The sequence below is a fragment of the Diabrotica virgifera genome, chromosome 4 (genome assembly GCF_917563875.1).
Source record: "Diabrotica virgifera virgifera chromosome 4, PGI_DIABVI_V3a".
NCBI classification, from domain to species: Eukaryota; Metazoa; Arthropoda; class Insecta; order Coleoptera; family Chrysomelidae; genus Diabrotica; species Diabrotica virgifera.
This window is the reverse complement of record NC_065446.1, coordinates 36,033,301-36,043,927: the sequence shown is the minus strand read 5'-3', so window position 1 is coordinate 36,043,927 and position 10,627 is coordinate 36,033,301.

The window sequence follows — 10,627 nt, the reverse complement described above, 5'->3', positions numbered from 1 at the left end:
ACACCTTAAAGGATATTTGCGTGCTAAATATAAAATAAATATACGGTGTGGTTAAAAAGTTATGAACCAAATAAGAAAATAGCAAAATAGATAAAACACCCAGTATCTCTGTTATTAATGGAGTAAGACCCATTAAGTATGGTATTTTTAAGACCGCCTAAGTGTCCTATTTCTACAGTCAACGTATGTTACTTTCCCAATTAAACACCCTGTATACAATGCAAATCGTTGTTGGACAAGATCCAACGAGAATCATACAGATTTTTTCGATCACTAATCTCATTTTACAATCCAGCAGCCATATTTAACAAAAAAAAATCAAAGATAAATTAGATAGATAAGACTGTCAAAGATTACTCCCGCCTAAGAGTACTCAACTGCTATTAAACCGATAGTAATTACAAATAATAAATAACATTTTTGAAACATACACAAATACAGTCAGAAAAATGAAAGAATACCCATGAACGATCACTTTGCTGTCTTTTTTATAACAAACGTTTGTTATTTATAGAAAAAGACAGCAAATACAAAATAAGTGATTGATGTGATCGTTCATGGGCATTCTTTCATTTTTCCGACTGTATACATCATTGTATAGTATTAAGTATAGTAATATACACAATGCGTCAAATTTTTTCAAACTTTTGAAACTATGTCATAGTTTCAAAAGTTATGCATCATCTTATTCACGATTTTTACACTTTTTTAAATCCGTATCCTATTATATTTAGTAGGCCTTTTTCATATAAAATGCAGCTTTTATTACTTAGTTATTTAATTGATTTGCTTTTGCCAAGTTGTAAATATTTGAAAAATTTATTCTGGTAAAATAATTTGTGAAAACGTGATTTAAAAAATTATTCAAATTGCCTTGTGAATCATCGATATACACCGCTGAAATGATAGCGATACTTTTTGCTTTAAGACACATATTTAGTAACGAACCCTATAGCTGCATAATATTTACAGACAGTAAGAGTGTCGTTGATAGACTAACTAACGTACATAAGTACCAACAACTCAATCATATAGAACTGGAAATTATGACTCTTTATAATAAAATTGCAAATTTAGGAAAAAACATCATTATATCATGGATAAAGGGACACGCAGGCATTAGGGGTAACGAAATAGTAGACAGGCTAGCCAAATCCGCCCTAGAAATAGGCGAAGAACTTCCCATGAACTTACTACCCATTTCGGATATTGATATTATTAGTAGACGACACCAAAAAGAAAATTGGCAAAGGTATTATCGAAACACGAGAACTGGTAGTAATTACAAACAAATGCGACCTGAAATTCCCATTAAAAGATGGTTTCATTCTGTATCAAATCGCCATTTCATAAGAGTTATAAATAGATTGAGATGTAATCATGCTCTTACCCCCCTTCATATGTACAGTCTGGGTCTCACAGAGTCACCTAACTGTGAGTGTGGAAAAGAAGGTAATCTACTACATATTCTCCTCGAATGTTCACATCAATCAGTAAATATAAACAAATTTTATGATAATCTTAATATATTAAAAATTCCACTTCCCGTCTACCTGAACAATTTGATTTTTTCTGAAGAGATTAATATATTAAAAACAATTTACGAACATATCAAAAATTGTAAATATAGATTATAGCAATAAAATTTACCCTGTATTTAAGAAATTTTGTTAAAACAAAGCAGGCATGTTTGTTAAAACAAAACAAACATGTTTGTTTTGTTGTTATTTTGTTTTAAATCCTGTAGATTTAAGTAATTATTGTATATTATAATTGAAAAAAGAAAAGAACAAAAAAAAAGAGAAAAAGAAAAGAAAAAAAAAAAACAAAAAAAAAATAAAAAATGCAAAAAAAAACTAAGAAGATGTAAACCTCCGCGAGGATGAATCGGGTTTACGTCTTAGCGTAGTAAAAAAAAACAATTTATAAAAAATAACAATAAAAAAATTAATAAAAAAAAACAAATTAACAATATAAAAAAAATGCAAAAAAATACAAAAAAAAATAAAAATTTACAAAAAAAAATGAACAACCAAAACAGAGTATTATTTAGATAATAATTGTAGATAATAATGTTAGTTTGTTATGTATTTAGAGTTAGAAATACAGAAAAAATTCCTCTGATTGAAAAATCAAATTTGTTTGTTTTTAAAATAACAAAATGTCTGGCTAATTGGCTCGGCCAAGGCCATCAAATTCACTCAAAAAAAAAACGTGATTTTATGAATCGTAATTTAATTTCTGAGTCGGACCGTGCAAGAATTATCGCTTTACCCTACGGCCAAACGAGCCACAATTACAGCGCTGTAAGAGAAGTAAGATGAAGCTCGAGAAATTGACCTACAGCGAGTATTAGCAATATTAAATTCCGATAGAGGAAAGATGGACGATAACTCGAGGAAAACAATTCATTTTGTCATTTGATCTCACAGTTCTAAAACGTTAAACTAAAATCATTTACACGAGTGTTTTGCCAAAGTAACCACTAAGACATCTTATAGGTTAAAGAGCACTCAAAATTATGTTTCATCTGTATGCATTCATTAAAATTTGATGCTAACTACTGATTTGTTTTTACCTTTTTTTCATAAAAAAATCTGCCCCCCCCCCCCAAATCACACCCGTGTTGAGCTGGCCACCCCACTTGCAAAAATTAAAAAAAAAAAAAACCCTGATTTATGAGCTCTCATATTCCGCAAACTAAACATTTTGAGCTCGTTCCATTGAGCAGGAATTTAATACCCTAGTGGGGGGGGGGGGCTGAGTCAGCCCCCCCCCACTACTTAAAAATAGGAATATTGAATCGGTTTTTACGGCAGAATTACGAGCTATTTATGAGTTCTTGAAATTATATAGTTTCGATTTTTGAGCTCATCCCCTTCACCCCCAAACAACCCTTTAATTGATTTAACTTAAGAGAAAGATGCTGAAAAAACTTAAAATATATCGTATTGCGGATATAATTCATGTAGCTCATATACTCTAAGAATAAACTATTAAATCAAGAGCATTTCGATTATTGAGCTACAACCCCTTCGCAAGAAAACCACCCTATCTTCCCGGCTTAAGAGAAAGTTGTACTTAAAATGCATTAAACTAATTATTTGGCGACTACATATCATTTAATAATTTATAAGCTTCCAAATTACGCGCATTTAGATCAGTAGATTGCAGTTTATTTTGTATAGTGCAGTCACTGAAGGTAAAAATCAACGATTACCTTCAATTTCGGTGAACCTTCATCGATTTTCACGAAAATTGGTCAGTAGTTAGAGGATACGTCAAGAAACAAAGGTGACATGGTACCACCTTGTGCCTTTACCCTGAGGGTGGATACCGCCCCTTCTCGGGGGTGAAAATTATTTTATAAAAAATAAATGCACAAATCAATAAAAGAACAAATTAAAAGCAAAATTTATTATATAAAGTTAATAAAATAAGTCAATACTTTTTAAGTTATTAAAGATCAAAGATTTTAATTATTTGTGAAAAAAATGCATGTTTTGAAAAGGTTTTTTGTAAATCACTGAAAAACTTTAAGTTTTTACAAAAAAGTTAATAGTAGTTTAATTCGTATAGGTTATATTCTAAGAATAAACTCTTAAATCACGCGTCTTTCGATTATAGAGCTACAACCCCTTCGCAAGAAAACGACCCCATATTCCCGGCTTAAGAGAGAGTTGTTCTTAAAATAATTTAAATTAATTATTTGGCGACTACATATCGTTTAATAATTTATGAGCTTGCAAAATATACGCATCTCAATTATTGAATTGCCATTTTCTTTCTATAGTGCAGTCACTGAAGGTAAAAATCAACTAGTACCTTCGATTTCGGTAAATCTCCATTTATTTTCACGAATTGACAATAACAACTTGGGGTTTTAGCCTGGGGTATATGTCACCCCTTCTCGGGAGTGAAAATTACTTTATTAAAAATAACCCCACAAATCGAGAGAGGGACAAATTGTAAGCAAAATTTGTTATATAATGTGATTAAAATAAATCAATACTTTTTGAGTTATTAAAGATCAAATATTTTAATTTTTGGAAAGAAAATGCATGCTTTAGAGCGATTTTTCATAAATGACTCAAAAACTGTAAGTTTTTACAAAAAAGTTTTCATCAATAAAATTGAAGCTAATAAAAAATATAATAAATTGCTTACTTGAAAAACCCTTTAATGTTAATTTAAAGTAAGTTATTGGTAATTAAATGTATATTTTTTTCCGCGACTGTTAAAATCTAAGGGTTCAAGCTTAAATAACGGGAAAGAGATGCATTTTATAACACTTAGGTACTAAATACTTGTCAAAGTACTTAGAAATACCTATGAAAAATAAGATGCAGAAAAAGTTGATAGTATCAAAATCCGCTCACCAATTTTCGTGAAAATGAATGGAGATTTACCGAAATCGAAGGTACTAGTTGATTTTTACCTTCAGTGACTGCACTATAGAAAGAAAATGGCAATTCAATAATTGAGATGCGTATATTTTGCAAGCTCATAAATTATTAAACGATATGTAGTCGCCAAATAATTAATTTAAATTATTTTAAGAACAACTCTCTCTTAAGCCGGGAATATGGGGTCGTTTTCTTGCGAAGGGGTTGTAGCTCTATAATCGAAAGACGCGTGATTTAAGAGTTTATTCTTAGAATATAAGCTATACGAATTAAACTACTATTAACTTTTTTGTAAAAACTTACAAGTTTTTCAGTGATTTACAAAAAACCTTTTCATAACATGCATTTTTTTCACAAATAATTAAAATCTTTGATCTTTAATAACTTAAAAAGTATTGACTTATTTTATTAACTTTATATAATAAATTTTGCTTTTAATTTGTTCTTTTATTGATTTGTGCATTTATTTTTTATAAAATAATTTTCACCCCCGAGAAGGGGCGGTATCCACCCTCAGGGTAAAGGCGCAAGGTGGTACCATGTCACCTTTGTTTCTTGACGTATCCTCTAACCACTGACCAATTTTCGTGAAAATCGATGAAGGTTCACCGAAATTGAAGGTAATCGTTGATTTTTACCTTCAGTGACTGCACTATACAAAATAAATTGCAATTTACTGATATAAATGCGCGTAATTTGGAAGCTTATAAATTATTAAATGATATGTAGTCGCCAAATAATTAGTTTAACGCATTTTAAATACAACTTTCTCTTAAGCCGGGAAGATAGGGTGGTTTTCTGGCGAAGGGGTTGTAGCTCAATAATCGAAATGCTCTTGATTTAATAGTTTATTCTTAGAGTATATAAGCTATAGGAATTATATTCGCAATACGATATATTTTAAGTTTTCTCAGCATCTTTCTCTTAAGTTAAATCAATTAAAGGGTTGTTTGGGGGTGAAGGGGATGAGCTCAAAAATCGAAACTATATAATTTCAAGAGCTCATAAATAGCTCGTAATTCTGCCGCAAAAACCGATTCAATATTCCTATTTTTAACTAGTGGGGGGGGGGGGCTGACTCAGCCCCCCCCCCCAATAGGGTATTAAATTCCTGCTCAATGGAACGAGCTCAAAATGTTTAGTTTGCGGAATATGAGAGCTCATAAATAGCTCATAAATCAGGGCTATTTGTTTTTTAATTTTTGCAAGTGGGGGGGGGGGGCAGCTCAACACGGGTCCAAATCACACAGCGTTTTAAAAATTATTAATCTATCTTAAAATTTATAATTTTGTTTTTAATTTAGTTAATAGGTACCTACACTACAATTTATTTTACACTAACAGATAACAATTTTTAATTAAATAAAAACTACAAACTTAAGTAGGTGAATTTATTTTATAAAAATTGTGTTTTGGAAATTATGAGGTGGTCGGAATATTTTGTATAACAATGTACATACATTCCATGTACAGAATATATATTGCATTTTATTTATTTAATTTTGCAGTCGCTTGAACATTAAAAAATACCACGTTTAATACAAACGTTAAATTAACAAAATATGTGATTTGGCATTAGTTAGTTTACGTCATTACGTAGATTATTTCATTCATAGGAGATTCTGACCAATAGAAAGCTTCAGAAATCTGAATTAAATCGATAATTTTTGATAATCTCCCGTCGTCAGATGCCCTTCGTTGCTACGAAAAAATACATTCAGTGACATTAATGACAATTAATGTTTTAAAAATTATAAAAGTGATGACTTTCAATCGTCAAATATTTATAAAAACTGTGTGTTTAATGGTACTTACATAAATAAATTACAATAAAATTTTGGTTTTGAACAGTTTTATTCATGAAATAATCGCAACAAATTGCACTCGACCTCTGAAATTAATAGATATAGAATTTTTGCTCTCGTGACACTTTGACATAATTTCACTCGCCTTCGGCTCGTGAAATTAAAGCTGTCAAAGTGTCACTCGGGAAAAATTCAATAATTTCAGAGCTCTTGTGCAATTACTACTGAGTATAATAGGAATGAATACTGAGGAACACTGCAATAGTTTTTTTAAGTCGAATTCATTGTTAATTACAACATAAACTGACCATATTATATAAGTATATCCGTATATTATACTATATTATTTATCTATGATAAACTGACCGCAAATATGTACACAAATTAATGTTTTTCTCGAGTTGACGCTTTTCAAATTTGCCACCAGCCGTCGCCCACTTTGCGGTTCCTCGCCAATAGTGGATGGCCACTAAATATACTCACTATACTCAGTGTAGGACCCATTTTCGAGCTTCATTTTACTGCTCTTATAGCGATGTAATTGTCGCTCGTCTGGCTGTAGGGTTAGTTGAAGAAGAGCATTCACAGCGGTTTGTGGCGGAAAGAGTGGGTGTTTTTCAGAGTTATGTCTCACGGATATGGAATAGATTTTTGGAGACAAATTCTATACAAAATAGAGCTCGCTCTTGTAGACACAGAGTTACCAATGAGCAACAGAATAGATACATGGTATCAGAATTTTCATTCGGAGAAATTTTTCTGTCTGTACCAGCCTTCCAAAGAGACATCAGGCATGCTACAGGAGTATCGTTGGCTACAATAAAAAGAAGCATTTTAGAGTCAGGTTTGGGAAATCGTCCTCAACTACAACCTAGACATGTTTTGCACCACCTCCAGAGGGCCCAAGAACACATAAAGCCGCGTACAAACCAAGTTCGCGAACCGTTAGCGAGCTTTTCGCGAACAGCTGTGTGGACGACAGTTCGTAATGGGTTCGCTGTTCGCTCAAAGTTCGCTTGGATAGCGGTAACATCAAAGGGTTTATTCGCGAACAACCAGTTAGTAAACAAAACGGTCTGGACGTATTGAAGTTCGCTTAAACGAAAAAGGGGTTATGTTCGTATTTACTTTAGTTTGAGATTAAAATATTTCAACTTGCTGCTTTTTATTGTTGTTTACTACTATAGTTAATTAATAAGTTAATATAGTTAAGTTTAATAATTAATACAGTTAATTGATATTAAATAGGTAATTAATAGTAAGTAGTATAATAAATAATATAGTTAGGTAATTAAGTCATAGTTAATTACTGTTTATCGAAAATGGAATGGTCCGAAGACGAAATTATTACATTAATAGAGGAATACCGTAAACATTCCAATTTATGGGACCCCAGAAATGCAGAATACAAAAAGAAAATAATTATAGTATCCATATAACAACCTTGGTTTAAAATGGATGAGGACAGCAAAGCAATGCAACCAATGCGAACCGCAGCGTACTGTTCTATAGAACTGTTCGCGAACCACTCTAATTTTTAGTGTAGACGTCTTGTTCGGTTACAGTCAGCGAGCAGCTCGCAATAGTTCGCGAGCTGTTCGCGAACCGCAAATTTGGTTTGAACGCGCCTTAAAGTCCCTTTAACAGTTTTGAAATTTTGTGATTTTTTCAGATGAGACCAGCATCTGTTTAAATAGTGATAACCCACGGTTATTAGACTTTATTACGGTTGCCTTGTCCGACGGGGGTGGGGAGACTTATATTTTTGACTTTACGTCACAAGAGTTTACATTCCCATATTTTTAAATGATTTTCGATCATTGAATGTGTGTTATTGTGTATATATGTGTATTATTATGAAATAATAAGACAAATAGTACACATTTTATCTTATACCGGGTGGTGAATCGTAAAAAGGGCCATAGGAAACTCAATGTAAAATTCTGAATTGTTGAATTCCTGCTTCCCTAATTATTTTACATCAAAAGTCATGAGAGAATACTTGTAGAGAATTAAAATCTGTATTAAAATCAAAAGTTAAAATTGCTCTACGATTTAAATGCATTCCAAAATTTTGAAAAATATGATACATTTGCCACAATAGGTATGCGTGTAAAAGTAAGGCCACACGTTACTATTTAACTGACAGTGCTCACACCATTGACTGAATAAAAAATCTTTATTATTAATCCTTTCTCCGCAACTGAGGGTATCTTCTCAACTGTATTGTTTTTAAACAATAGATGATAAAATAAAAATATTGACAGTTCAAAAATGTGAACATTATTGTATTGTGTGTGGCCTAAGTTTGGGCTGAAAACTAAAATGTATTACATTTTTACAAAATTTTGGAATATGTTTAATTACTTAGACCAATTTTAACAGTTGTTTCCAATGCAGATTTCAATCCTCTACAAATAGTTTCTAATGTCTTTTGATGTAAAATAATTAGGGAAGCTGGAATTCAACAGTTCAGAATTTTACATTGAGTTAATGCAAAATTTTGACGCATGTCAAAATTCTCAATGTGTTTTAATTGTATTCATTTTTTTCGAATCCTGAGAAAACTAATAAATATTTTTGAAAAATTTAAGCTCAGAATGAAAGACTACATTATTACCGAGGGCAGAAAATCCCTGAAAACTTATATAATGTTTATTTTAATAAGTTACAGGGCTGAAAATAAAAGAGAAGTGTGATATTTAATTTCAAATATTTCATTCAATAGAAACTGCTTGTTTATTCTAAGGGGCTTTCCGCCCTCGGTAATAATGTAATCTTTCATCCTGCATTTAAATTTTTCTAAAATACTTGGTTTTCTCAGGATTCGAAAAAAATCATATTACGATTCAAATGACAGTAAACTCTCGTGACGTAATCTCACCCTTAATGTTCATTGGTTAGTCGATCTAGGCAACCGTAGTAATGTCTAAGAACCGTGGTGATAACCAGCAAATTCGTGTTTGGCGAGAACTAACAAGCACATGCTCGTCCCTCGTCCCATACTTTCTTTCGCTGGTAATAGTGTTATGTTCTGGGCAAGTGGACGCACGGAATTGGTGGTTATTGACGGGACTATAAAGCCGGGTCCAGACACCTGTAATATTAGCAGTAGCGGCTCGTGATTTTTACAATAGGGGAGGCTATACCTAACTGTAAAACATCTAGCCAAATTTGCACTAGCAAAAAAAATCCGACAAAAAAAATCTAATTAAGGCCCCATTTTTTATTTACATTTTATAATATCATCATAATTCACAATTTCATAATATCATATCATTTTAAAAATAGTTAGTCTAATTGTAAAAGTGTATTACCAAAGTTTGTGTCGTTTATTTGTTAACAATTCTATCTCTGTAAGTAGATACGCATATCAAAATAAATACAGATTTGAAGTTTTGCAGTCCATTCAGGTTGAAGGTTCACATTTTTAAAGATACTCAACTGAATTTTTTTAATTCTAAAAGCGGCCTACTGCTAATCGAAAAACACGGTAAATTACCGATATTTTGCTTTGCATTACAGATATCGGAAAAAGTTATTTAAACACGTTGTTGCAAATATTATTCTAATCCCACATGCCAAATTTCATCACAAAATTCGCACTTAGTTTTTTCATTACTTGTAGTAAGAATCCTAAAATCGCAGAGGAGGCTGCTGGCTGATTAGCCGCCCTTGCCCAATCTCCGGGCAGCGTGTGCGTTAAGCGATAATGCAATTCTAAGGAGACCGGGTCTCCTTAAACTACCATGCTTAAACGCTGTTGGGCTGCGCGGAACATTAGCAAGTGAGATTTTCCGGCCAGCAGCCTCCTCTGCGATTTTAGGATCCTGACTACAAATAATGAAAACACTAAAAGTGCGAATTTTGTGATGAAATTTGGTATGTGGGGTCAGAATATTATTTGGAATAACTGGTTCAAATAACTTTTTCCGATATCTCTAACGCGAAGCAAAATAGCAAAGTAAACAAAACAGTGTAGCACGTGTAAAACATTTATGGGCCTCCCTTGCCTCCTCTGACCAGCCGCCACTGAATGTTAGATTACGTGGATACTCGGTGAAGCCCGCTCGGCGCTCACCCTCTTCGAACCAATCGGTTTGCGGTTTATATATAGCTGTATATATACGCATACCGTATCCATTCGAGCTGCTACACGGAGCGCGGTTCACCCTTGTATGGATACGTACCTTAGCAGGACAAAGGTGCTTCACACAGATTTTAGAATCTCATGTTGACATTATGGCGAGGAGCTGTGTCTTGGGTCATAGGACTCGAGCGGTTAATGACCATCATGAGATAGAAGGTATTCGTCACTTGGAGTAGCCTGCGATGTCTTCGACATTAACCCCATTGAAATTGAACATGCATGGGGTGTGCTCTCCAGAGCTGAACATGCCCGAAGGAATCTTCCTA